This window comes from Passer domesticus, chromosome 6 (assembly GCF_036417665.1).
Source record: "Passer domesticus isolate bPasDom1 chromosome 6, bPasDom1.hap1, whole genome shotgun sequence".
NCBI classification, from domain to species: domain Eukaryota; kingdom Metazoa; phylum Chordata; class Aves; order Passeriformes; family Passeridae; genus Passer; species Passer domesticus.
In genome coordinates, this window is record NC_087479.1 from 44571138 (window position 1) to 44598136 (window position 26999).

General features: G+C 43.2%; 1 long non-coding RNA gene across 8 annotated transcripts in view; it reads right to left on the minus strand.

Annotated features, from left to right (window-relative positions):
• LOC135303358 (uncharacterized) overlaps nt 1–26999 on the minus strand; it is a 56640-nt gene that overhangs the window by 25667 nt on the left and 3974 nt on the right. For 6 of the 8 annotated variants that reach the window (XR_010364843.1, XR_010364842.1, XR_010364841.1 and 3 more), the window contains 2 exons: nt 25459–25543; nt 22923–23055 (listed from right to left, as the gene is read on the minus strand). This is a non-coding gene — a long non-coding RNA (uncharacterized LOC135303358). Of the gene's footprint in view, nt 1–25; nt 14649–19829; nt 20440–22922; nt 23056–25458; nt 25544–26999 lie in introns of those variants that run through there. The other 2 variants (XR_010364845.1, XR_010364839.1) reach the window with 2 other exon arrangements.

Here is a 26999-nt window from a genome sequence, read left to right on the forward strand (position 1 = left end):
CTGATTTGTGCAGATTTTTATTGTACTTTTTAATAGCCTTCTTATGTGCAATTCCAAGTTAGAGGTAATGCTCTGTTGTAAAATAAAGGCTCAAGCAAAGTTACGAAATTGCATCAGATCTTTCCATGCAGGACAATGAGAATACAGTGTGGCTACAGAATTATTTTTGATCAGTAGGAGCGTTAGTTTGCTCTTACAATATTTGACTAAACAATTTACAAAATCATAGTAGCAGCATATTAAGGTTTTCTAGTATATGTTAACATCACCAGCAATGATCTACAGCTTTCCGATTTATTTGCTAGATGGTTTTCCCCCTTGGAGTTTGTCAGTTTTAACACTGTATGCTGTCCCAGACGTACTGTTTGTGGCCTTTGTTATAGTAGCAAACCGTTGGTTGGAAGTCAAATTGATTTCTTTAAAAAAAGAGAAAAAAAATATGAAAAGGTGTTGACAATTTGCTGACTTTTTAGTACATTATATGTACAAGGGTAGCAGTATGCAGAATAAAGTTTGGATATGGTGTATTTATTGCTTGTTACGTAAATTAAACACCTTGTATTTAACACTTTTCAATACTTTTAGATAAAATTGTTCTTTGCAAGAATGATTGGTGCTTATTTTTTCAAGAATTTGCTGTGAAATAATGTGATTACGACGGGCAACATTTATCCAATGAACTGCAGCTATCCTAAATTGGTTCTTCATATTTTTCTGTTGCACTTGTAAAATGCTACAAGGAATTTAAAGAAAAATCTATTCACTTTAACTTATGATAGTTTTATCAAATTAAAAACAACTAAGTCACAGCTTTTGTTCTGTGGTAACCTAAGAATTGTTTGTCTTTTAAGAACCAGTTGTAAAAGAATGAAAAATATGTATATGTTGTAAATATTTGTGTGTTGTGAGAAATTTTGTCATAAGAAATTGAGATAACTTGCCAGAAAGGTTTTTAAGTTTAGAAATACATCCATGCCAATAAAATAGGAAACTGTAAACCTAGTTTTAAACTCTGCATCAGTTGGAGTTCTTCGCTCATACATAATTCACTTAATACTTCAGAATCTGCTTTATAACAATGAAGAGCATCAGGGCAATCTTTGGCTCTTTGGTTTTTAATAAAAGAATGTTAGGAAACTTCTGGGCACAATGGATTGTTTGTATGTATGAATCAGTTTTCTAAGCCATTTTTTTCAAACAGGTCTGAAATGTCAGAGTTGACATAACTGTGTATTGCTTTGGTCTGTAGTATTTGTGTTTCTACTTGACTGTGGATTAAGGTTTCGAGTTTTTGTATCTAGGGGTGTAGAAACACAAGTTTCATGCTAAAACAGGCGCTGTTGGGTCAGCTGAATCCACTGTTGGCTGCTCAGGATGTCAAGTGCAACTCTCTGCCCTAAAGATCAAGAGCTTGATTTACACGGCCACTGTGTTACCCAGTGGTGAAAGCATTGGTGGAGAGAATTAAGCGTAGAATTGAACCTAATACTTGTAACTTTGTCAGTCTTTGGGAAAGGCCTTGTGTCATGCCAGGGTGTTTATGTTTTTAGAATGTGGATGGATCTCTCTGTGCAGTCCATGGCTCATACTGTCACACCTTGGCTGTCAGTTCAGGGAAGATGACACAGATGTTTTGGAGAATATGCTCACAGCTGTGGTGACTCATCTTGTGGGGTCTTTAATTGTACTGTGTCATAAAATGGGTTAAAGGAGAGAGAGATGTGTTATTAAGGGCTTTCCTTGAAGTTGGAAGTGTCCAGGAAACAGCTGATGACAAATGACACTCATACAGCTTTCTTCTAGAATTCACAGGCGTTGTGACTGGCTGTTCTGCTCTACAAGCGTTTCTGGCTGTATGAGCAAAAGCTGAACATAGTCTCTGCATACTCTTACTGCAGCCCTTCTGCTCAGAACCTGCTGCTCCTGCTTGCAGGTTCATACTCAGTGCTCCTCGGGCCGCCTCGGTGGGTGTAGTGCTGGGGGTTGGTTGGCAGAAATGTCATTCACCTGGATGTGTGAGGGAAGGGGGGTCAATGCAGCAACTAACAGTGCCCACCATTGTAGGTATTTATGATCAGTGTGCTCAAGAGCGAGGTTAGGGCTGCTAAACCAGCATCAAGCAACGAGAGCAGATCATAAAACAGAAGAAATTGTAAGTGAATCCTGTCCTTAGAGGTAGAAGGTGTTTTCCTGGAGTGGATGATCCTCCTAACTCATATGAGCCCCTTAATGAAAGCTGCTTTCCTTTAGTGTGAAGGTAAGTACAAGTAACTCTGAGCATCAGGATTTCTGGATTGGTCTTGTTCACTGAACAACATTCCTGTCTTGGAGAATCTGGAACAAAAGCTCCAGGCCATTTCCATGGCCACATCCTGCTGTACAGATGTTTGTGTTACAGATACCTTGAAAACAATTAAATATGTTCCCCCAGGTGGGGCAGGGCTTCCACAACCCCAGTTGTGCCCCCTTCCCCTGACACAGGAAGTGGGCATTTTTTTCTTTATTCATCTATATGTGAATTGGTGGATCCCAATGTTTCCATAACCTTAGTAGCAGGGGAAGATGTATGTTTGTCACCTGTATGAGAACCTGACAGCCTAGCTGTGTTTCTTGTCCAGATTGCAAAGCACTGTGGAGCTTACAGGGACCCCTGTTTAGCCCTGATGTCCCATTGCCCAGGATGCTGGTAAGAAAAGGTGCCACAGCTGAGTAGGGGTGACCACAGCACCTTTTAGCAGGTTGAAGAACTGGAGGAAGTGTACTATAGATGGGCTTTGCCAGCTCATTGTGTGTTACATGTGACGGGTTGTCCACCTATAAAAGAAACATCCCAGCCACTATGAAAATGGCAGGCTGGCTGGCTGCAGATTTGGGAGCATCCTGTCACGTGAAGTTATGTTGCCAACTCCTTACATAGCCAAAGTCTGTCATGTCTCCTTTTGGCTGGGTTTTTGTTCTTTTTTTTCTGGTTTCTTGTGCATTTTGCTTAGTACTGCCAGTTTACCTTTTCTAAAATCAGCTCAGAAACAGAATTTCTTTGCTGCCCATATCTGTATTGTTGGTTGTCCTTTTTAGAATGAAAGGTTGAAGGCTTGGGAGCTGTGCAGAATGAGACCTACTGAAAGTCAGCTGAATTTGCATGGTATCTTCTAGTATCGTGCTTATTCCTAAATCCCTTGTTTGGGCTGGGTCTTAAGTAAACCTATGGCCTTGCATAATCTCTGCTGGTGCTTCCTAAACTCTTGATTTCACAAAGTAGGTTATTTTTATAACTATTTTTATTATTGCAAGGTGTACAGGTTATTTCAATGTTAGTGCTCCCCACAAAGGAAATCCATTACTTCTTCCCAGGCATTTACATTTGATTTAACTGTAATTTTACTTGGATATATCCTTGCAAGGAATTTGATTAGAACAGTTTCTGCCACAGGCACAGAAGCTTGAATGGTCCAGTGGTGTTGTTGGAGGACTCCTTGTTGCATGTGCAGGTATCTCAATGCTGAAACAGATATGGGCCAGTGAAACTGTGTTGCTTGGTAATAACTTTAAAAGCAGAGGTTTGTGTGTTTGATAGTGAGTTTCAGTCAAGTGTGGAGCTATTGATGGATCCAACAAATCATAGGTTTTTCCACTGGTGCTTTATGATGTTCATCAGAAGTCAGTTCTATTTCATAATTAGATTTTAGTCATTTTTTGCTTTGGTCCCCATTCATTTAAGAGTTTAATTCAATGATCCTTGTGGGTCCCTTGCAACTCAGAATATTCTGTGCAATTCCCATGTTTGGCCGCACTATAACAACATTGGTGGTAAACTGGTAGATCCATAAAATGTGGCCAGCAGGTCAAGGGAGCGATTCTCGCCCTCTGCTGTAAGATCCCACCTGGAGTGCTATGTCCAGGTCTGGAGTGCTCAGCACAGGAAACACACAGACAGGTCCAGAGGAGGGGCACAGAGATGGTCAGAGGGCTGGAGCACCCTACGCTCCATGAGGCTGGAGACAGAGAGACTGTGAGGACAGGCTGAGAGAGCTGGGGTTGTTCAGCTCGGAGAAGGGCCACGGAGACCTTAGAGCACCTTCCAGCACTCAAAGGGGGCCTGCAGGAAGGCTCGAGAGGGACTTTGCACAAGTGATAGGACAAGGGGTGATGGCTGTAAACTGCAAGAGAGGAGGTTTAGATTAGACGTTAGGAAGAAATTCTTTACTGTGAGGGTTGTGAGACACTGGATCAGGTGCCCCAGAGAAGTTGTGGATGCCCTATCCCTGTCAATACACTTGTGTGTTCATTCATTCTGCCCCTTTGGCAGGATACTCACACCGTTTCTTTCCAAGAGAATTCCTACCTTGCTACAGAAATATTTTTCAAAATGCTTCTCTTTTCCTCCTTTGAGTTTGCAAAGAAACCCTGAGGCGAATAAAACTCAAGACAATACTATCTAAAATTCCATAGCCAACTTGCAAAAACATTCCAAGTGGTAAAAAGATAAAACTTAACTGATCAACAGCAGTGCAAAATCTTTGCAACTGACTTTGAAATACAATTTTTTACAAAATAATAACCTCTCGTTTTTGAACAAACTAACAAATAAAACCATGAGGCTGACTATGCAAAAGCTCCCCTAAAACTCAGTGTAGAGAAGCAGACATTTTCAGAAGTTCAAGTTTGACCAGATGGAATTTAATCCATCTTTAGAGAAAAGTCTCAAAATAATTTTAAAAGTAACAAATAAGAAATTCAAACCCTGCTTTTATATCCCCCAAGGAAGCCAGCTGGCTCATCTCACCTGTGCATAGGTTTAGGATAGCAGTTTTTTGCATCTGGAAATTGCTCTGTAAAATGCTTGTTGCATTTTACTGGTTCATCTTCCACACCTGCACTACTCTATGGGTTTACCTGTTGGAAACCAGGCTCCAGAGGAGATGCCAATAATACTCAGCAAAATTTTCCTGTCTGAGGTGACATCGCGTTTCTCCCTGGACTTGCCTGTGCTGGTATCTGCCGGCTGCAGCTATCTGTGCACGATTACAGCAGAGGTGTGACTTGGAGCTGCTGTCTGGGGTCAGGGCAAACCTGCAGAAGTTGCTATAGCCTCCCTGTCCCTTCATAAAAGGATTCTACAGCGGGATATTGGGAGTAATGCTGGTTTGTACCAAGAGGAAAGATCTCCAAAAGCCAAAACACCTAATGCAGCTTTGCTCCAACGACGGCTTCTCCTGCCATTTCTCTCCTTCGCTGTTCTGGACCAGCTCTTTTATCCATGACTGTTACCGTTCCCAGCACAAGGTGGCACTAAGATTCCAAGAGAGGGACTTCTCAGCCATGCAGCCCTGCTCCCGGTTAGGAGACCAGTGTGCATTAGTTACAAGTTACTTGGCCATTTATTCTTTTGTGTGTGAGGTATCCCGGGAGTGCATCTGAGCATTACATGGGGGAAGAAGACAACCAGCCACATGCTCGGCAAGGACAGTTTGGGAATAACTTGGTGCTGAATGCTGCTCTGCTGTTGCTGGTTTTAATCCTTTTGCATTCCACCACGAGTTTCCCCCTTCAGCACTTTCCAGCCTTCTCCATGCCTGTCTCTCGAGTTTCCTCTGCTTCCGTTGGTCAGAGCAACTGCTGCCAAGGGCAGGCAGGCTGCCTGCATGTGCTCTGCGTCCTGCTGGGAGCCGCTTGCCACTGTGTTAAAGGTCCTTGTGCAAGGGGCACAAGTACAGGAGCAGTGGGGCATGAGGGGAAAAGAGTGGAAAAAAGCAAGCAGTGTATCATCCTCCTCTCGTCCCCCGAGTCTATAGGAATTCTTTCTTGGTCGAGATCCAGTATTAACACTTGCCTCAGGAATGCTGTAAGGGTTCTTGAGGGGGAAGGGTTGTTGGCTGCTCTTACAGCTCCCAAAATCAAGTGAGAGCAAGTTGGCTGCTGCCTGTCCTGTTGCTATGCAGTACTTTGAAATTAGTATTTGCTATGGCATTGTACCTCCATGCTATGTGCTAGTAGCCATCTCGGCAGCATCTCTTTGTGGAATACTGAACTCTCTCATGTTTGGTTTACTTGCTGTTCTCCCCCATACAGCGAGGTATTTATTATCTGAGCAGACCTGGTAGAATAATTTCTGTGAAGTCTTAACAAAAATGATGGATGAATACAAAAATTAAAGATGTAGGTGGACACTACCTGACCTTCCTTCAACCCAGGCTATGTGGATGTTTTTCTTTGTTCTGCAACCCTGCCTTGCTGCTCTCAGAGAAACCATGGGGTTTAGTCTACAGACTTACTTTTGTCCATGCCTTTTTTTAGATCAAGAATTACCCAGAACAGTGCAGCAACAGTCTACCATATATCACAATGGTCTTGAAGGAGATCAGAGTTACAGTTAACAGTTAATTCCTTAAGGGAACAAAGCAGTGACACACTTTGAAATAGCATTGATCTCCTAAACACTGATTAAAGTGCAGAGAAAATACCTTCTGTAGAGGTTTAAGAATTCCCTGACTGACTGGGACATCCAGTCTGGGGTGGCAATGGTCAGGGGTGCAGGAAATCTTGGCTGGCTATTATAAGTTGCTTGTGTGCCTTTGAACTGAGTTCCAGAATCCAAATTTTATTGTTCAGTAAAAGCAGAACAATATCTAAATACTGATCTGTTCTGAAAGTCTGGCTTAGGTTGGGTGCTTCAGAAAGTCTAATTGACTCACAGAAAGGAAGGTGAGAAGAGAGGAGGCTCTACCAAATCTATAAAATCTATCATAACAGCATATTTAGATGCTTTTAATCAGTGACTGAGTAGTCATAGTTATCAGTGGGTACAAGGCCCTGAGAACTGAGCTTTTCCACAACTTATTGGGAAATGCCTCTGCCAGAACTAGCAGGCTGGGGCTGAGGCAGAAGGGGATCTGCCCCCTCACTGCAGCCTTCCAAGCTGCACACTTGATCTGTGGTCAAGGGGACAAGACTATGGAGTCTGAGCCATGCCATGCTGCCATTCCATGCTGCAGTCCCTGCAACAGAGGGGTAGTCTCTGGAGGAAAGGAGCAGTTTGTTTGAGTGCCTGGGAATAAAGACTTCTTGGCTGCATTGCTCAGGGAATATTGCAATGGGTATTCTTTTGCATAGTCCTGAACTTTTCCACCTTATATTCATTACTTCTGTTCTTGTGCTTCCTTCAGACTCGCCCTACTAGACTTGCCTTACATATCACCAAAACATTTGAAGTCTGGCTCCTCATCTGTGATCTGTCTGCAAAACAGAGGTGATCTTGCCCATCACCTAATAAAGCCTTTAAGTCCAATAAAGCTATAAGCTCCTAAGGACAAGGACTTTTCCTCGTTACGCAAATTTTTATGTATGTAGTATGAACCTTGAATTAGGTACCGTATCTCACATAGTTAGAACAGTAAAATTATTATAACACCTCTTTTCTTTTAGATTGTAGAAGATCTAGGGCAACAGTGACTTTGCTACATTCCTTTTTATCTCTTGGAAAGGCTTTTATCCCTGTCCCAACCTACCATATTGGTACAAGTGAGACTTGCACTTCTTTTATGTTGCCAAGCAGATTCCATTGCAGCCAGTAAGAATCCATTTAGACTGATTAAATGTTGCAAATCCATTATGGTTCTCTTGTTGCCATAAAAAAATGATGTGCCCCTTATAGGGTCTAAATTATGGCAGGGCTTCCCAGTGCTTGGCAGGCAGGAGTGCTGCTGCACTTGACTTCAGAATGGTGTAAGAAGGAGGAGTCTTGGCTGTGGAAAGCAGCTGTAAAGCCAGGAGGAATGGCTGCGTGTCTTGTGACCTTTGCTGATTGTGTGATTGCATGACGTGGTATCATATGATAACTCTCAGAGACCATTAAGAATCAAGCAAGGCTTTCTCACCAGGGTGAAAGGTTCCATAAAGCTGTCACAGCACGTGCAAGTAGACAAGATGGATGACTTTAGTCAGAGTCCAGGGATTCAGAAAATGTTCATTTGTTTGGGTTTTTTACACCCTGACACTGCTTTCTGTTTACAGGCAAGCCTGTCCCCCTCTCTGTAAAATGGAAATAATTATTTTTTTCTTTTTTAATTGTGTGCATTTAAATCATCACTCTTCCACATCAGAAGTCATCAACTGGGAAAGGACTTGAAAGGAAGAGGCAGTACTCATACCCCAGTATCAGCCAGTGTGGTACATACTCATGAGCTGTAAAGCTCAGCAGAGCCTTTCACCTCTCTAGGGCTGGTTCGTGTGGGTATTTACTGGCTGCAGTAACATGCCATTTTTCACCAGCTGGTTCTAATCTTATTGCAAGATCTTCTGAGCTAGCTTCACTGCAAAGATTTTAACTGGACTTTGGAATCCTAAAGCAGCAAAAATTAAGTAGTGAATATTTCTCACCATGAGAGTATGTTTCAAGGTCGTTCCTCCATTTCCTCACTCACAGATTCTAAAATTTATTTCTGTGGCTAAAAATTGTCAATCCTTACCAGCACTAAAGACTGGAACTGGTGATTTCTGTCCAATTCCCAGCAAAGTGGAAATTGTACTCCAGCATTCACTCTGAAAAGTGCTTGCAAGCACTGTTTCCTGGATCCTTGCCTGCTGTGCCACTGGACCACTCCAGTGGTTTGAGAGTGGAGGATGGTCTGGGTGGTGCTTGGAAGCAGCACCAAGCAGGGAGAAGACAGTGTTGCTGTTGTTTGCACAGGCTGGAGCAGTGCTTGGCTCTGCACAAGTCTGGAGGTCACAGCTGGCTTCACCAGCTCAGGCTCCTGTAGCCAGGACACAGACTGTGGGGAAGGGCAGCACAGGGGTCTTGCATCTTGCCCTCTCTAATTTGAATCCGGAAGCAGGGGCCTACCTGCCTGTAAACTCTGGGGGTGCACTGTTTGCTTGAGGACTGGTTTGGGTTGTGATTTTTTTTTTTTTTTTTTGGGCAAGTTTTCCCCAGGAGAGGGAGCAGTCCACACAAATGATGTCGAGGGGAATGAATCTGCTCATTCGAGCTCCAGCTTAACTGTGTTTGCTGTATTGCTGTCAATGTCTTCTTTCCCCATGCTCCTTACTATCAACTCTTTTTGTTTCTCCTTCTGACTCCTCTGGTAACCTTGCAACAGCTCCAGCAGTGCTTCGAGGTCCCTTCGAGACTGGCATTCAGGGCAGGAATTGCACCTCTTTGCTCTGTAAGCCCCACTTCCCACCACTGTACGCCCAAGGCTGCTCCCAGTGCCTGGTCCCACAGCCCACATCTGCATAACCGAGCCCTGAGTCAGTCACTTCATTCCCAGCACGGCGTCCCGCTTGCCTCCGTCCCAAGCCACAGGGCAGTGGCTCGGCAGCAACTCCTCTGGTCACTATGGTGACAGTGGTCAGGCAAAGGAGGACATTGGTTAATTCAGGAATTCAGGGCTGCTTTGCTGAAAATCTCCTTTTTATTCTAGCAATAGTAACTTCCAGATGCTTGCTGCTGCTTAGGTGTCCATTTGGAGGTTGACTGTTTCCCTAGCAGATGATTATATTTCCAGTAATATATGCATAGAAAAACAGAGGAAAGCTGGAGGTTGTGGAGTTCAAAACCACTGCTGCCAAAGTTCCTGTCTTCATGGTGTCTTTTGTTGTGTCAGGAAAAGGTCCAAAGCACAGTAGCCTGGTTACCACTTAAGGAATGGATTGTGGTTTCTTGTTGACTTACTTCACTATTTATTCCTTCCTTTCTTTCTTTCTTTTTTAAATAACTGAAGTGGGGGATGTAACAGAGCTAACTTTGTGATACTCAAGCCTCTGCTGCATTGTATCCCAGTGCACCTGATATAAAACCACCCACTGATGCGTGCTGTGATTCTTAGCACTGTTGTAAGCTGAACCACTCTGGGAAAATTTCCAAGGAATAATGGGTGGAATTCTCAAGGACAAGATGAGGAGGACAGCACAAGGTATCTGTTCAACAGCATTCCTGGGAAACTAGTGTGCCAGGGAGGCTGTCGCAGCAGTGACTGGCATGAATAATACTCTTTCTTTTGGTATGCCACTGGAAAGATCGAAGAGGTTTTGTGTATGGATGACCCTCAAATTAAGGGCAAAACTTGAATAGGGGATTTTGCAGCAAAAACTTGAAATTATAAAGCTGTTAGGGGAATAAAGTGCTTTCACTGGATGAGATCTGCAGCTGCCTGCTTAGAGATGGTCATCTCCGATAAAGACATTCCCTGGGACAGATGCAGTTTTTAAGAGCACATAGCTGCAACAATTGCATCTCTGCAGTGTGCTATCTGAATGTCTGATACAAAGACTACAGACACATGCTGTGATTTTTAATGCTACTGTCAGCTGAACCACTGGGAAATTTTCCAGGGAGCATCGTGCAGAGTTCTGAAGGACAGATTGAGGACAGCGCAAGGTACCGGTGCTAACAGCACTCCTAGGAGACTACTGTTCCACAGCCATAGCCTGGAACAGGGTAAACTTTTAAGAGTAGAGCCTCTTTTAAGTTAGTACAAGCAGCCATGCTGAAACACCTGCAAAAACCTTGTGTTGTAAGCAGCCCCCTCTACTCCCATTTAACAGTATGTAGGCCATGCTTACATCCCCTTTTCTGTACATGAGCACAGTGGGATTTGAGATGTGAAGCTGTGTGTGTCCTTTCTTTGGGTGGAGGGGCACAGTACACCTGAGCAGTGTTGCAGTTCACGAGGCACTGGTTGGAGTATGACAGTTTGCTCTGTCTCTGTTGGTGAGTGTTATCTGAACCATCAGATCATGAAGTTCATGTTGATTTTGCAGCCTGGAGGGTGACACTACACAGCAGTCAGGGTAAACATTTCACACAGCAGCCAAAGTTCACTCTTGCAAGTCTGAGTTGTCATCTCTGCTTCCAGGTTGCATTGACAAAATGGTATAAAAAAGGAAGGAGGTGAGTGGAAGTGGGTAAGGCAGTTTAACTCATATCATTGATGTGTCCATTCAAAGGGCAATATCAGTCAGCTGAGCATGAGTAAATTCCCATTTATGAAGGCCTGACCTTAGACTCTGGACCGCCACAGCTGAAGAATCACTATAGGGCCATAGAATTACTTTTTTTTTTAAAAAAAAGCATGACATGAATGTCAATATAAATACCATCTCCACCTCAGCCTTGTAATGTGCTCTGAGATAACAGCATGTATTACTTCATTTTGCCATCTCAGCATATAGACCTGTTGGCCAGTACCACCCAAGGGACAAGACTCTTAAGACAGTTTATAATCTCAGTTTTATAATCTTTTTGTTCAGAAGACATCCCTCGGCAAGGAATTCCTGCTTCCTCTTAAAGCTGGGTGTGCAGCAGATTTTTTTCTGTTGATGTTGGCCAGTCTCTTTAGGTTTCATTTTAGTGTCTTTTTAGCTCTTTGCTTCCATGTTTCATTACTTCAATTGTGTGTCTTAAGTTTTAAAGTTATTTTCAGATGTTCCTTCTACTTGCTGGCATTGCAGTGCCTGGATATGTCTGTATCTAAAAGCACAACAGTGATGCTTAACCTGTGACACTCATGCATAGTGGGTCTCCCAGGATTTTCCTTGTGTCCCTTTTTGCTTGAGTCTGGGCATTTATATAAACATGGAGAAAAACTACCAAAGAGGATAGGTTCTTGCAAGAAGCTAAGTTCAGCTGAAGTTCTGGATGTGGCCTTAGGTGGGTTCTGACAACTGCCAGGCTCTCTCACTTTTACTTACATATAAATCTACATAGGAAAGATGTTCCTGTTTAAAGGGTTGTGACTTTGTCAGTTTGTATAGGAATCTGGTTAAAGGGCAGATTCCCAAGTGCTACTAGGAAGAAGGAAGAAGGAAGAAAAGGACATTTGTTTAGATAGCTCTTCTCTACTGCCCATCCTCTCCACACTGCTATAGATTAAAGATGTTTTCAATTCTACTGTGGGATAGAGAAAGCAGCCCAAGTTCACAGAGCCCAAGGGTGGCATTTTTCAATAGTACCAGCTGCTTCATAACCCAATGGCTGATTCGACCCTGACCTCCACGGTAGTGGCACCAGGCCAACACTGTATGCTCCAGCAAATCATTCCCTCAGGCTCTGTAAATCCTGTGCTATTGTCCTGCTTCTGGGGCACTGAGAGGACACCCTATGTCACTCATGCACTGAGAGCAAACTATGCAGCAAGGGTGGTGACAGTGCTTTAAACTGCTGCACTCAGCGTGCAGGGATGGAGCTGGATCCCTAATTTTGGAATATCAATAGCCAGACCACTGCCAGTGAGACTTGTCTGCTTTGGCATTTGCAGAAGCGCACGTGCCATGCTACCTGCTGAACATGAGGCTGTGGAAAAGAGAGGCCTCCTGAGCTGTGAATCAGAAATAGAGCAGCTGACACCATGGACTGCCCTTATTCCCAGCTGGAAGTACTGTTTGCTGCAGTTCAGACTGAACACAGCCTCCCAGCCCTTCCTGCTCTCTCTCTCCCCTGCTCTTACAGTCAGCATGTACAAACCTTTTTGTTACAAACTGAGACGCTGTGTGAGAACACAATGTCTTCACCCAGAGCAGAAAGGCAAAGTCTCTTTGCAAAGACTTCCACTTATGATGGACAGCAGAAACACTGGTCCTGTAGCCATGTTTGAAAGCTGTTGTTTCTCCTATTTCTACCACTTTCCTGCCTTTCAGCTGCTCTGGAAAGGGATAAAGACTGCATGAGTTAGCAAGAGACAACAGAGAAGGTGAGTGGCATTTGCATGAAAGATGATAACAGGAGAAGGGGGGAGGAGGTAGAAAGAATGGAACAAGCACAGAGGTAAGAGTAACCTTGGCAGGAGAGAAAAACAGACAGTGATGGCCCAGGAGAAGGAAGGGCAACAGACAGTGGAAAGGGGAGACCTTGGAAAGATTAACAAGACCCAACTGTGCTGAGGCGGAGGGACCTTGCACTGAGATTTCCAGGCAACTGTGCAACCATTTTCCCACACAGTGAAAGACATAAACAATCACACCATGTGGTAGAAAGCAGAAATACAAGAATAAGGGATTTCTCTGTTTCCTCTCCCAATCTGGTGAAAAATTTTGCCCTTTCTCTAGAATTGGGTTTTCTTCTAGAAGCCATTTCTTCAGAAGACATGATCAATTTTGCAGTTCCCCAGAGTCTGGATTTTAACTTACATACAGAATAATGCCTTTGTTTGAAGAAGTGCCGTGCACAAACAGAAATCTGAGATTTTATTAGTGGTAGACCGATAAAGGTTTAAAGGAAATTCCTCTCTCTGTACAAGTTAAGACATGTCAAATTAACTCCTCCTCTAACGTTTGTGGCACCATCCATGCAAGCTAGTCTGAGCAGGTAACATTTTTCATCTTCTTTGAAGTTCTAGTCAGTGGCAGACCCACTGAGAGACTGAGTGAAATATTGTCCTACCAACTCCACCACCCACTTGGCAGGTTCAACAAAGCCTGTAGTGTGGATGTCAGTGCAGTGTTGAGTTAATAAAACCTCAAAGCTGCCCTAATTTTGCTGATGTAACTCTCTCTTGGGCCCCAGAAGTGGTATGCAAGAGCTCAGGTGGCTGTTTTTTACCTTTATCTTCAAGTTCATTCCATTGTGCATGGAGGACAGGCCCTACTTTCCCTTTAGCAATCTAGGCAGAGCCCCATTACTCAGCTTTGTTTCAGGAGAAAGTTGAGGATGGATTCTCTTGCCTACAGGAGTACAAAATGAACAGGAAGCACCAGACTGGGCGCTGCCCATCCTGTTGCAGTTCAGAGCTTCTCTAGATGTGTCCTTGGCAGATGGATTTCTCCTTTTGCTCAGGATTTATGTGTGACATTTTGTCCCAGAGGAGTAGCTGCAGCACATCAGTGGTGTTCTCTGTGCAGGGCATGCTCTGTACAGTTTGTCTCTGGGTACAGCATTTGGGAAACCTGGCCAAGGCAGCTTGCCTGGCACACTACAGTCCTGGAGGTTCCAGCTGGGAGTGCCACCGCACCTCTCGGCAGCGCTGGGGCTGCAGCTTTGGTAGCCAGGCTCCTGGCTCAGGACTGCAGCTCTGTCTGCCCCTATCTGCCACACTGAGGATCCCCAGCCCCATGGATTCGGCAGAGCCCTTTCCTGCTGAGCTCCAGGCAGCAGCTTGTCTCAGGAGTGCTTTCATGATACTGAAATGGAGGCACCCTATGCAACAAGCCTTTCCAAATGCCCTACATGCCAGGGAAGGATTGGGCTGCCCTCTGCCAGTGCTATAGATCAACAATGACAACAAATGGGTTGAACACTGGAGGAATCTCTCCTTTGAACATCAAGATTATTGGATTTTAGTAGATTGCCAGCATAGAGAAAACTAGAGTTAAATGAATTGATTTCTTCCTTCCTCTCATATTTATATGTTCAATTAATATTTTATATTCAGCAAGTCAATTAACTGTGCCTGTAACTGTGTATGAAACACTGAAATTTGCTTTAATTCTTCTTTCAGAAGACTGCACATCCTGCCTGTGTACAAGGTATGTACCTACAGCTTACTTAGGACACCCACGTTTGCACAGGGTGAGTAAAAGGTATTTTGAAATAGCTGGTTCAGTTGTCCCTGGTTGTGTGTTCCTGACACAATCTCATGAATGGGACAGATGGTGGTATAGAACCTCAAGTGTTTGATTTGGTTGATGGCATCTTGTTTCAAGTAATACAAGTGAACCTGGAGACAAGAAAGGAGATGTTATTGACTGGTGTTTTTCCAAAGGTTTGCACTGCTAAGTTGGCAACTAGCCCTGCTTTCATTTCCCCTCAAATTGACACCTCTACCCTTCCTGTCAATTTAAGTGCCAGCTACAGTGATTTACATTCTTCCCTTCTAGAAGTGAAGTTTCTTAACCAATTATAAACGAGTGAAAGATGTTTCTTGACTGTCATTTTATCTGTCCAGAAATTATAAGAATTAATCCAAAGGACAGAGGTATTTCACAGTTAGAATAGTTCCGGAAGTGTTTTCAGGATGTATTAAAGAAGGCTCCATACTGTATCTCCTTTCCCACAACAGCCCTAGATACTGGAGAGCAAGTCCTTGATATGCTGGGCTGGTAATTAGTGTGGTAGGGACAAAGGTCTTTTACCAAGTACTGGTTTACAGAATGTGGGAAGTTTAAAAGATATGGAAAATCAGAGAAGTGCTCATCAGAAAATTTAACTCAGAGTGTCTGCAAGGTGTTTCAGTGTTGGATAGGTAGGAAGATGGAGACAGCATAAGAAATATTATTACAAAAGCAGAGATGGTCTTTAATACTATGACAGCTTTTCTTGCCTGAAACAGGCAAATGAGCAACTCCTTTTTCTGGCTGTTGGAACCTGTTGAATTGATGGGTTGCAAACATTTGGCCCCACAGCTATGGAGGGGATAATTCTCTAAAATCAGCCTGCCTTCCAAGGTTGTATCCAGACCCACAGCACGTTTAGAAAGACATTGGTATGTTGCTGATCTGTGGAATTTTCATTTCCCATGGTGATTTTGCCTCACAAAGGGGAGCTGGGGTTAACATTGGAGCTGGAAAGAAAATTTTGATTTGTGTGGGGCTTGGAGGGGAGAAGAGGGAGCTCACTGTTACTGTCTCAGAGGGGCAGTGGGCTGGGGGACTACTTCTTTGAGAAGTGCAGGCATTTCCTAGAGAAGGATCTCTGAAGTACCTGCTGACTGAAACATTCCAGGCATTCCTGCACTGTGCTGCTAAGCTCCCACAGCAGCAGCTCATGCTGCTCAGGCTGCAGCAGCCTGGCTTCAGCAAGTGTGTTCTGGTCAGGGACTGGCATACAACTCTCGTTAGTAAATTCACTGTGTGAAGTAGCACTGTAAGCTGTGAATTTGCAGCTGCAAGAGAAGATGAATGTGATTTTAGTGTGCTGCTGTTGTGAACAGACCTGCCAGGAGCAGGTGAAGGGCTTGCAGTGGGCTACCAACCAAGGTGTTTTCTCCAAAGATTTCCTGGGTGCTTTGTGCACAGGCTGGAAACTGTACTTCTCTGTAGCCCTTACCCCTCCTATAGCTGCTCTTTCAAGTTGTGTTTGCATCTACTGTAAGGGGAAGAAACTCACACCATCTCAGTGTCAACAAGCTTGTAAATCATCTACTTAATAGTCACAGGTGAGATAACATATTAAATACTAAAGGCACTAAAAAATCTTTCCCACCTCACTCACCCTCCCCTCCAAGTACTGAATCTTGTCCAAAGCTGCACAAACAGGATTCTAAGATAAAGACCTTGGGTAAGAATTACTAAAACAAACAGAGCGTGGCATGGTTTGTTAAGGGACTGGCTTCTCAAGGCCAGAGGGTGGGTGTGGAAGAGCACACCACACACCTTACAGAGAGGAAAGCTAAGAACATTTTAAAAGTACATCTTGGAACAAAGCCCTCCTCAGAAGTCTGTAATATTTTAAATAAGTTGATATAGCATGGGAGGAGAATCATACAAGTACAATGCAAGATATATTGTCTGTGATTTCAGTAACTGGCAGCACAAAAGCTTTCTAAAAAGTAGAGGGATTCTATTCCGCTTAGCATGATGCAGTGCAGTGGAATTATTCAGAGTTAATGCATTTCTAGCAAGGAAACTACATGCTCCAAGCTACATTTCTGTCTTTCCTTTAAGAATGCTTTGAAAGAATTTACCATTCAGCTGCAAACTACCTGATTCTGAGCATAAATAAAAGAGCAGGAATTTCCCAGCTTACTTCTTCCCTGCCCTGCCATGTTCAGGAAACCTCTCCATAGCAGGACGGCTCCTGGGGGCACGTTAGTTCAGTCACCATGCTGTGCCTGTCTATTGATGGCTGGCTCAGTGTCAGGGTTTCTTTCCTATTTTTGTTGTCGCACTGATGAAATCCACTGCTAGAGCATTATCTGCTATTGACAGGGGATACATTCTGATCTAAAGGCAAAAAACTTCATGTCTGTGATCTTGCTAGCCTGTGACCAGCACCTAGGGGAGATATTTGAAGGTGGAACCTATGATGAGCCACAGGACTACGGTTTTAAGTAACACCTCAAAACTTGATCCTTTTGCAGGTTGATTTTTTTTTCCCCAGAAGAATATGTGGTCTATAGCATTAGTCAGTGCCTAGGGGTAATCTCTACATCCCCTTGACTCAAGGCTTGTTTAACTTTCCTATGCTGCTGCAGAGCTATTGTTAATTTGCAGATAAGGAAGTGTTATCATTTTAGCACAGTCTAAGAGAAAAGGATAGGAGGGAGCTATTAGATTCTCTCCTGTGTTACTCTCTATCTGGTGGCAGGATTGTCCTTCACACTGATCTCTCAAATGTGGTAATAATAACAGTAAAGTTTTATTTTTACTGGTTATCAGCCAAAAGCAACAACTAGGCTAAACCAGAAAATACCACCCTTTCTGCCTTTGCAGTATGTGTGCTCAATCTTTGTGCTGATGCTGATACTTCTCTAGCTCTTTTCTGAACAAACAAGGAAACACAGACACTTTCATCCCTCCCCAAACAACCTGGTCTACCTAATCCTGGCCACCATCTAAAAACAGGCCCTCTGCCCTCTTCCCAGCAGGCCAACACACATTCCCACCCTCCCAGTGCAAATCTGCAACAGCTCCCTTCTGTCCTAGCTTGCTTCTGCCATTAAGACATGGTAGATTTTTCACCATGGTAGACTTTTCAGTTTGAAACCAAGGAAGACAAATGATGTGTCTGACCAAAAAGCCCCTGTAAGGGCCAGAACTGGGAAAACACATGGACTGATCCTTGTGCAAGCACTTTGCCTCTCTCTGGAGTGCGAATGCTCTTTAAGGACATAACAGAGACTGTCTCACCCAAGGTGTTGAGGACTATACAGAATTTAGGTGGCTCTAATCTTGTATGTTTCTCCTTTAAAAGAAAGAAACCTTGCTGCAAAGGTTACAAACCAAAAGGAAGTCTGGCCCTCCTGCTGGAAAAAAAAGAGCATTCTCCTGGCACGTTTAGCTTTCCCTTCATTTGTGTGAACAGTGAGAATATAATCAGGAGGGTAAATCCTGTTTAGAAAGAATTCAGAGTCACTTTCCATGGTGTACATCATCATTCTAGATATCTGCAAAGTAGAGGTGTGCACCAACCTAGCCAGTCAAGGTTCTTTTAATAGCCAAAGGAAAGAAACTAGCAGTTGTTCGAAGAATTTTCAGGGTTAAGTGAACCTTGCCCTTGGTGCTGTTGACTGCCCCATGAGTTTGGGCTGAGCCAAGACACAGGTGCCTGTGATGAAATCCCACCCTTGGTGTAATAAAATCCCAGGGGATTTTTTATGACCCAAGTCATTCTGCACTGTGAAAGGAAGGTGCTGATCACAATAAAATTCATTCACAATAAAAGTGTGAATGAAAAACCTATTAAGAAAAAAAAAATCCTTTTGAGGTTGTGACTCTACCAACTTTACATGAAGAGGGATGGTTTTTTCAATAGGGGAAAATGGGTGTAACAGACCCCTCTAGGCTTCAGTGTGGGGGACAAAACATTGCAGGCAGCAAGTCACCCATTTCAGGGCCAGCTTGCTGGACTGTGTAGCCTTACAAAACTGAAACTCCTGTGAGACTTGCCAGTAAGTGCAAATGATGGAAATTGGATTTTCTAGGAAGGCAGGTGATGACTGCAGAGCACTTCTATTTTTGTTTTTTGTGAGGTCACCCTATTTGTTTTGAAGTCATTCTAATCCAGGACAGGAAGGGACCAGGAGTTGTTTTCTTTGGCTACAAATTCAGTTTGAACTTTAACTGAGCAGTGTCTTACTGTGGCATGCAGCCATGCAGCCACGAGGAGCGATTTTGAAGGGCAGCAAGAGGCAGGATTGGCAGCATCCCTCAGGCTGCATTGACAGACTGGTCATGCACAAGTGCCAGAATGGCCTGACCCAACCTGGTGCCATCACTGCTGGACCTCTGCCTCTCACCTCCTTGGGATAACAGGACTGCTGGGGCTGTGCCAGGGAACAGCAATGGCCAGGCAGGTAAGAGGACACTGGTGGCCTTCTAAAGACAAATATAGGATGTCCCAAGCTAAATAGGTTAATAACAGGGAAGAGGTGCCCTGGTTCTGCTCTTATGTTGATACACTATGTGGCCGTGGTTTTGTCATCATATTCTCAACAATGAACCTCCAGGAGGAGGGGAATTGTCCTCTTGTACAATTTTCTAGTCACAAGACAAGAGGATAGCTGCACAATACAAACATTCTGCATGGGGAGTATCTTACTGACATCCTGCACACCCTGTCAGTGTGCTAAGCAACTTATCCATCCCTGAATCAAGCCCTTCTTAGCAATAGCCTTGGCAGCCATAGCCTTGGCGTGCACACCTGAAAGAAGGAAAACTCTTACAAAGGTTTAAATAGCCTTTTTCATTATTCCAAGAGGGAAAAAAATCTTATCCACTAGCTCTTCATTTAGCATAAATGCAGGTTTCAAAGAGCCTTGCAAAACAATGTGTGGCAAAATCTATGTTCAGGACTTATATTTGGAAGAGCTTATTCTTATTTGAATGCTCTGTAAGACACTCCTAAAACCTCCGAGTGACAAGAATCTTACATATATTGTTCTTGGAGTCAAAATTAAGTAGGACTTTCTCCTGTTCTTGTGCAAACCTGGAATTACAATAATTTTTGCTTTAAATGGTTGATGAGCTAGAATTATTTCTCGTAGCAGAGCCAATTGCTGAGATAGAGTATTTTGATACTTTGCATGCCCAGAAAGCACACTACTCTTGCATGCTATTGTTGAGAAGCTGAGAGAAAATCCTCTCCATAAAGTAATGGCTGTGTCACTGGTACAAAACTGCCCACTTGAACCCAGCACTAGAGAAGGGGGGAGAGGAAATGACACAACAATCAATCACACCTTGCTTACAATACTTTCTCTGCTCCCATGCGGTGCTGAGAACTGCAAAGTAGCTCAGGAGATCTTTTGGTTTTTTCAGCAGAAAAGGTGCACATTGGATCCAGAGCAGCACTTCTTGAAGTTAGTTCCTAAATTAGTTGTTTCAGCATTTGTGTAATGTAGCTGTGATTCTATTGGGTACCACACAGCTTTGGTTCTCCAAGCTGCCGCTGAATCTGCTGCTGGCATTTCTCCAAATGGCAGCACAAGCTTTCCCAGGCTGCTGGGGCACAGATCCCACAATGATATGCAGAGGAATGAGTGCTGTGGTCACTCTCATGCTCCTGCCCAGATGCAGCAATGAATCACTCCGTGCATCATCAGATGTCTGGCTGTGAGGCATGACATGTTTTGATGAGCTGTATAGCTGAGATCCCTGATGTCCTACTGGAATTCACGACAGAGGGGTCCCATGTGCTGCTGCTGGCGGTCCTTTGCTCTTCCAAGGTGGTGGATTTGCCAGGCCCATGTCAGAGTTTGAAGAGAAGCTCACGCAGACCTCCACTTGGCCAAATCCCGTCCCAAAAAGGAAGCTCATTTTGAAGAAGACTGGCAAACTGAATTCCTGCAACTGATATAGGGAAAAATACACGGCTACAACGAGCTGGGAACCACCATGTTTGTTTCGGCTGCAGAAGCTGGATTGCAACAGCAAAAATGATCCTTAACACCTCACTAGTTCGTCAAGCAGTGGACAAAGGAACCGATTGTGCAATTCAGAGCAATCTGCTAACTACATTTGTAAGGAAGGGGTTTAAAATTGCACAACGTGCTGAGGAATGATACATGCAGGCATTTTGGCTTACAGCTATTGGCAATTAGAAGGAATGGAGGGATAACTGAATTTGCTCTGTTCTTCATTCCATGGAGCATAGGGAGGCTCAACCACAGCAGATACTGCAGGCCAAGAGTATTCAGTTTGGTGTGCATGGGATGTGTCCATGGCAAGGAGAGTCTGCACAGAGTTCAAGGAACAATTTTCTGCTATGTGCCATGGCATTGTGGAAAGCATATCACAGTAAAAATGCCACCTAGAGAATATTTTGTTGGGCTAGTTAGATATTAGAAAAAAGTTCTTGACTGAAGGGTGCTCAAGCACTGGAACTGGCTTCCCAGAGAAGTGGTCATGGCACCAAGCCTCTCGCTACTCAAGAAGCATTTGGACAATACACTCAGACTGTTCAGCCTTTTATAAGGTTGCTCTGCATGCAGTCAGAAGCTGGATTTTACGATTCTCATGGGTCCCTTCCAGCTCAGAATGTTCTATTATTTTAATTAGTCTGAATTCAGTGACTAGTTAGGTATTATTTACTTCCAAATGTTATGATTTACATCATGTCTCATGTGGTGCAATGCTCTAAGCATTGATTCCAACAGAGTTGTTACAAATATTATTAAGAAAACAGTATTAGTCTGAAAGCCAAGATAATGCAAAGATTTATTTTCTGTGCCTTTAAATAATAGAAACAATGAGCTATTCTAAGAGATAGAAGTAGGCCAGGTTCAGCTGTTTTTACGTAAATCTTAAATTGCCCAAAAGAGGATCTTTATTTTTGTGGTATAAACCCTTTTCTTAGCAACTTATTTAGTCAATACTGCGATTACAGAGTCACTCTTAAAAAGAGTATCTACAACACATGAAGATTTAGAGCACCTGGCTTATGTTATTCACAGTCCACTGATTCAGACTGGTTTGAATGGAATATACATGCTCTTTTCTCTAACTGCTGTCTAAGGACGTGCCAAGACAGCAGTGCCCAAGAGACTGGGGAAACTCATTCTCGTTTAGGTCTCTAACTGTGAAATGTATGCAGAAGGATCTGTGCTTGTCCTGCTCAGAAGAACAGCTGGGATTCAAGGCTAAGTGAGGGAAATCACTGTATTGCAATGGAAGAGCAGATTGCTTGTGTAGATGTGGCTCACAACACCGCTTGTTAGAGTAAAAACCAGCTGGATGCTGCACTCCTTTTCCCTTCCAACTGCTTGGAGCTTGGAGCTTCCTCCAAATGATGAGAGACTCCTATTTTCCAAAGTGTTGAAGACAGTTTTTAATTTTGATGTTCAGTGTTTCCTTAACTTCACATTCCTTTTTCTGCTTGTTCATTTGTTTTTGTGTAGCAAAATATATAAGCAGGAATCTATAAGCAGGAAAAAGTACCTGCATGTCCCACTCCCTTCCTGCTTTTAGTGCAAAGAATTATAAAGAATAACTTTTTGTGTCTCACTCTCCTCTTCCCAGATGTTACATCTCTCTGGAGTGTAAATAACTGAATAACTTAGTACTTAAACATGATGTGATACCTTTGATTTTAGCACATCAAAACTAGGTTCTGATAGAGAGTGTCAGTATCAAAAGTGAAGGCAAACGCTCTGTTCTCGTGAATTCAAACTGAAGTGAGCACTTTGATGTCGATCTCAAATGAGCACGGGGGGAGAAGTCCTCTCTGAAGTGGTTCAGTCAGCACCTGTAACCTCTTCAACTGCAGCCCTATCTCTCATGGGAATCAATATTTGAACCAATATTGACTTAGGACTCAGGCATGATTTATATGGCAGTCTTGGTATTGCAACAACTGCTGTGTTACTCAATCAGATTCCCAGATGACTGGTTAATACATAACAAACCGGATTTGTAAATTCAGTCGGCACGTGTTATCATCAGAATGGAAAGGGGAAATTAATTCTGTCATGTTGCATTTAATTCATAAATCTGTTAAATACCTGTAACTGACTACGATGTGCTCTGCTTAAAGAGGCAGTGGGTTTCATTCTGTTTTCAGAGAATTTCTAATCTGGATTAATTTCTTGGTGACCAGTATTTTATAGTTATCATGAGTAATTGTTATCATGAGTGTTTCAAAATGGAAATAAATTAGGATTAAATTAGTTACTTACAAAATTTCACATTAAAAATCTCTGTAGTGTACAGCACTATTCTGGTAATAATTAACAGTCAGGTTAATTCTGGGGTCAAAAACCAGTCTACAGCTGTTACGTTTAGGTAGTTTAGGCATATCACAATATCACTCTGGCTGTCTATAAAGTTACCCTCACCTCCCAGGCACGATCAGTGACTGTTTCTGAAGGAAGGCCATTCATCTGGATGATTTTGAGCATTTCACACAAAATCCACTCCACTCATTTTATGCCAATATAGCAATTAAAAGATTATTGAAAGTTGAAAGACCTGTACAATAACAAGATCTTGTTAGTCAAAGATACTAGGTCAGAGGACTGATTTTTAAAATGTTATTTGATCTTTTGAGAAAATTTAAACATATATATATATGTATAAAATAAATGAGCACAGAAAATTTAGAGTGATGTGTTTCCTCCTATAAATAGCAATATGACTTAAATCTCATCAGATAGGCTAAGAAATTGTCAGTGTCTATGTAAAACAGACAAGATCTGTAGTTTTCTAGGTTTCAGGCTAGAGCACTTGAAAATCAATGTGTGTGAGGAAGAACACGGCCAGCCCCTGAAATACTCAAACGTCTTTGTTGTGGGGACCCTCCTGTGTTTACCCTGTCTGCACTCCACGTGTGTGCTCCAAGTCCAGTGACCACGTCAGTTTACCATGAATAATCACACTGGGTCTATTTGGAATAATTTTCTAAGTCAATGACCTTTCTTTAACCTCAGACTGTTAATTGGTATCACTGGCAAGGAACAAATGGGTCTGAGTGAGGTGAATAGGTGAAGCTTTTGCCTAGAACATGTGTCTTGCCCCAGGCAGAGTTCCACTGCTACCATTGCTGCAAGCTTGACTCCCCAAAGATTCCAAAACTTCCCTCTGACACCTCCTTATGCTGACTGTTAGAGGTTTAATGGCCCATGAGGAAACAAGCAGCTAGAAACCATTATTTGTCTAAAATGGGAAACTGCCAGGATGCCATAAAAGTGATGCCAATTGCTTAAGTATAATCAGCACCTGAGTCAAAACTATGGTGTCTGGAAACCATATCTGGAATCCACCTTTTTACATCCTAACATGGGGCAAACTGCACCATGCTTGAATAACCAGCAGTACTGGAGTTGCAAGTTCCATCACAAATCAGTTATTTCAGCTTGCTATTAGTCCATTGCTCTGCATGCTTAGCATAGTGAATTGTTGCATAACAAGGAAAAACAGTGAAAAAAAAAAGATGTTTTAGAAGTTCAAATCATTCTAAGATTAGTCAGTGACTACCTCATTATTTGGATCAATAATATATTTTGAAATGTTTTAGAAATGTATGCACATTTCTATTTTACTACTGGCTGTTGTTCAAGCAACATATTGATGTGGGTGTGTTCTGGAATCTTTTTATTGTGTTGTACTTAAATATAGACCATTTTCTATCATGGTAATTGCAGCTACATGAACACAAGAAGGAAGTCTTCGAGTTGGCTTGCTCCTGCCTGGTCTGTCCCAGTGTCCAGTCCGTGCTTTTGGGTCCTTCACAGCAGACAGACTCCGAGCATTTAACACAAAGCAGTGACAGTGCCTGTGCCTTGTTACAGTGCACTACCTGCCCTGTCCTGCATGATTCTCTGCAGCCTTTTATTAGTGGCCATAACTACATCTACAGTAGTTAATTCTGTGGCTTTTTTCTCCCTCCCTAGACACCACATCACACCCTCCTGAGTCCACTTGCTGTCAGGGGAACACGCCTCACCTTGTGCAGGCAATTTGTCCATGTTGCACAGGCAGAACTAGAAGTGAGTCTGGAATGTTATTCCTTACAGCAGGTTTGTTTGGCTCCCAGTTATACACTTCCACAATGGAATTCATAATACAGAAGACTATTAATCTAATGCCTAGCCACAGCAGACATATTGGAAAAGATACAATTTAGCACAGTTTAGAATTTTCTTAGTGTTTTCTGGTAATTTTTAACCCTAGGAAGAGTTGCAAAAATGTGCTATCAAAGAAAAGAAACTGTATTCAGTTTCTTTTTCCACTGAAATTTATCCCAGTGAGGCTGCAAAACATGTGTAAGGAAGGCTACAGATGGCAAGTGGAAGGTCTGTTCTTGGACAAGACAGCAGTAGGGTTCCACCACAAGCTGGGGCAGGAAGGGGAAGCAAAGTGCCTCTGCAGCTCATGTGACTTTGTCACAAAAGCACAGTGCTGGCAACCCTCACACAGGACATTCTTTAGCAGGCAGGGTTAGCAAGCAACAACCACCTGATGGGTGAGGACCCCCTGCCCCCTCCAGTGCCTTCCACGCATTCCTCCAGCCTGCAGAACCAAGCACAGCCCTGACCTGACGAGCTGCTTCTCGCTCAGAACTAATAAAACCAGAGAAGATTAAGAGGTAGAGAGAGCCAATTCCGTGCAGGTAGAGAACTGGTTACTATAGCAACTCTTCTTTGAGCATAGGCTGGGAGGGACTCCCTCGCATGGGGATTTCTGTGCAGTCCCCGGGCTGGGGAGGGAGGTTCTACAAGATCTCGTTTGACAAAGGTTTCGTGGCTGCACTCTTGAACTCTGTCGGGATCGTGGAGCGGGGAGGCGGTGCTGGGATAGGGCTGTGGAAGAGTTTGACTCTTGTCCAAAAGTAAAGCAGATGTTGGAGAGCCTGTATTTAAAAGTGATACTCACGTCATGGTGTATTGTTCTGTGGGTGGCAGCTACATCTGAAGCTGGTGCTGTACCACAGTACATGTCACAACCAGGAGTTTCAAGGCTACAGTTGTTAAAAGATGTAAGAGAATATTTAGCTTATTACTATTGGATTTTTAAATCTGAGGTCCTAAGAAAGTTTCCCAGCTTTATTTCTTCAATAAGCCCAAATTAGTGCAGAGTAAGAAATTAAGTATCTTGTAATATAATAAAGACTTGGTTGCTTTGACTCTGGGAAAAGTCATTCCCTGGGACTAGGGCCAGGTAATGTTATCTTAGTGTACAGCTTGGAGTACCTGGCACTGCACAAGCTCTAGGTCTCTGTGGTTACCTTAGACCAACATAGCAAATGAATGAGCATATTATCCTTTGCTAGGGCTGCTTTCTGGTGGAACACACCCCTTGCATTCACAGGAGACACAAACACCAAGCAGTGCCTAGGGTAAATCCCTCCCCTTTACCCTCCCTTAACCCTGTGTGTCCTGGCAGGTATACTTCAAGGGCCAAAGTTGCACCTCGGTTTTTTGCTAGTATTTGGTGCTGGAAACTAAAAAACACAGCAGGAAAATAAAGCAACCTATGATTGTCTCAAATTTAGTCCTGAAGTTCTCTGTCTCGCAGTGTCAAAGCACAGAAGATGCAAATTCTTTTGGGAAGGGACAAGCAAAGGGGGCTTTGGGTGAAATATTATGCTCCCCTATTGTCCCTAGACTTCTTATTGTCTACTTTTCCGGGCAGTATTTTTGCTGGAGACACAGATCTAGGAGAATGTTGTCTGCCATGATCCTACCACCCTTGCTATCACTGGGGAAGTGGAAAGGGGGACAGCAGTGCAGCCTCTGTCTTGCAGCTGCATCTTGCCTAGGTGTCCAACACAACTGCAAACCTGCAAACCTTCCGAATCCCTGTCTTTCAAAGTAGCATTTTTTTGGCTGTTGATGCAGAGAATAAGAAACAGCAGCCTTCATTTTTGTTTACAATTCAGCAAGTGTTTTACCAGATGTAGAACCAAGGAATTGAAAAACAAAAGCAGGCTCCCTGCTCCAAGTGCAACCTGAATGCAGGACTAGTCTGGGAGTATTTGCTATGGCAAAATGCTCCCCTCTGAGCAGTGCACTGAGGAGCTAAGCCAAGAGGCAGAGGGACTCAAGGACAGCCCCAAACTCTCACCCAGACTGCAACAACTGCACAGTTGCTATGTCTAAGTTTTGGGCTCAGCCTAGTTTCAGAAAGGGGATTCAAAAACTCAGTATCAACCTGCTACTGGTCCATAAAGGATCAACAATTTATCAACAACTACTATTATGATGTCTGCAAGCTTTTCAGCTGAAAGAAGTATCTGCACTCTGTCATTCTCTCTATGCCATGTGGCAGATCTGGCCTTAGATGGCATTTGATCTTGCCAGTAAAATCTGCTGCTACTTGAAATAGAGAGAGAGACTTGTGAAAGAAAGTTGAGTGCTTTATGAGTCAGAATTGTAGACTTAGCTTTTTTGTGAGCAATAAGAAATATCTGCTGT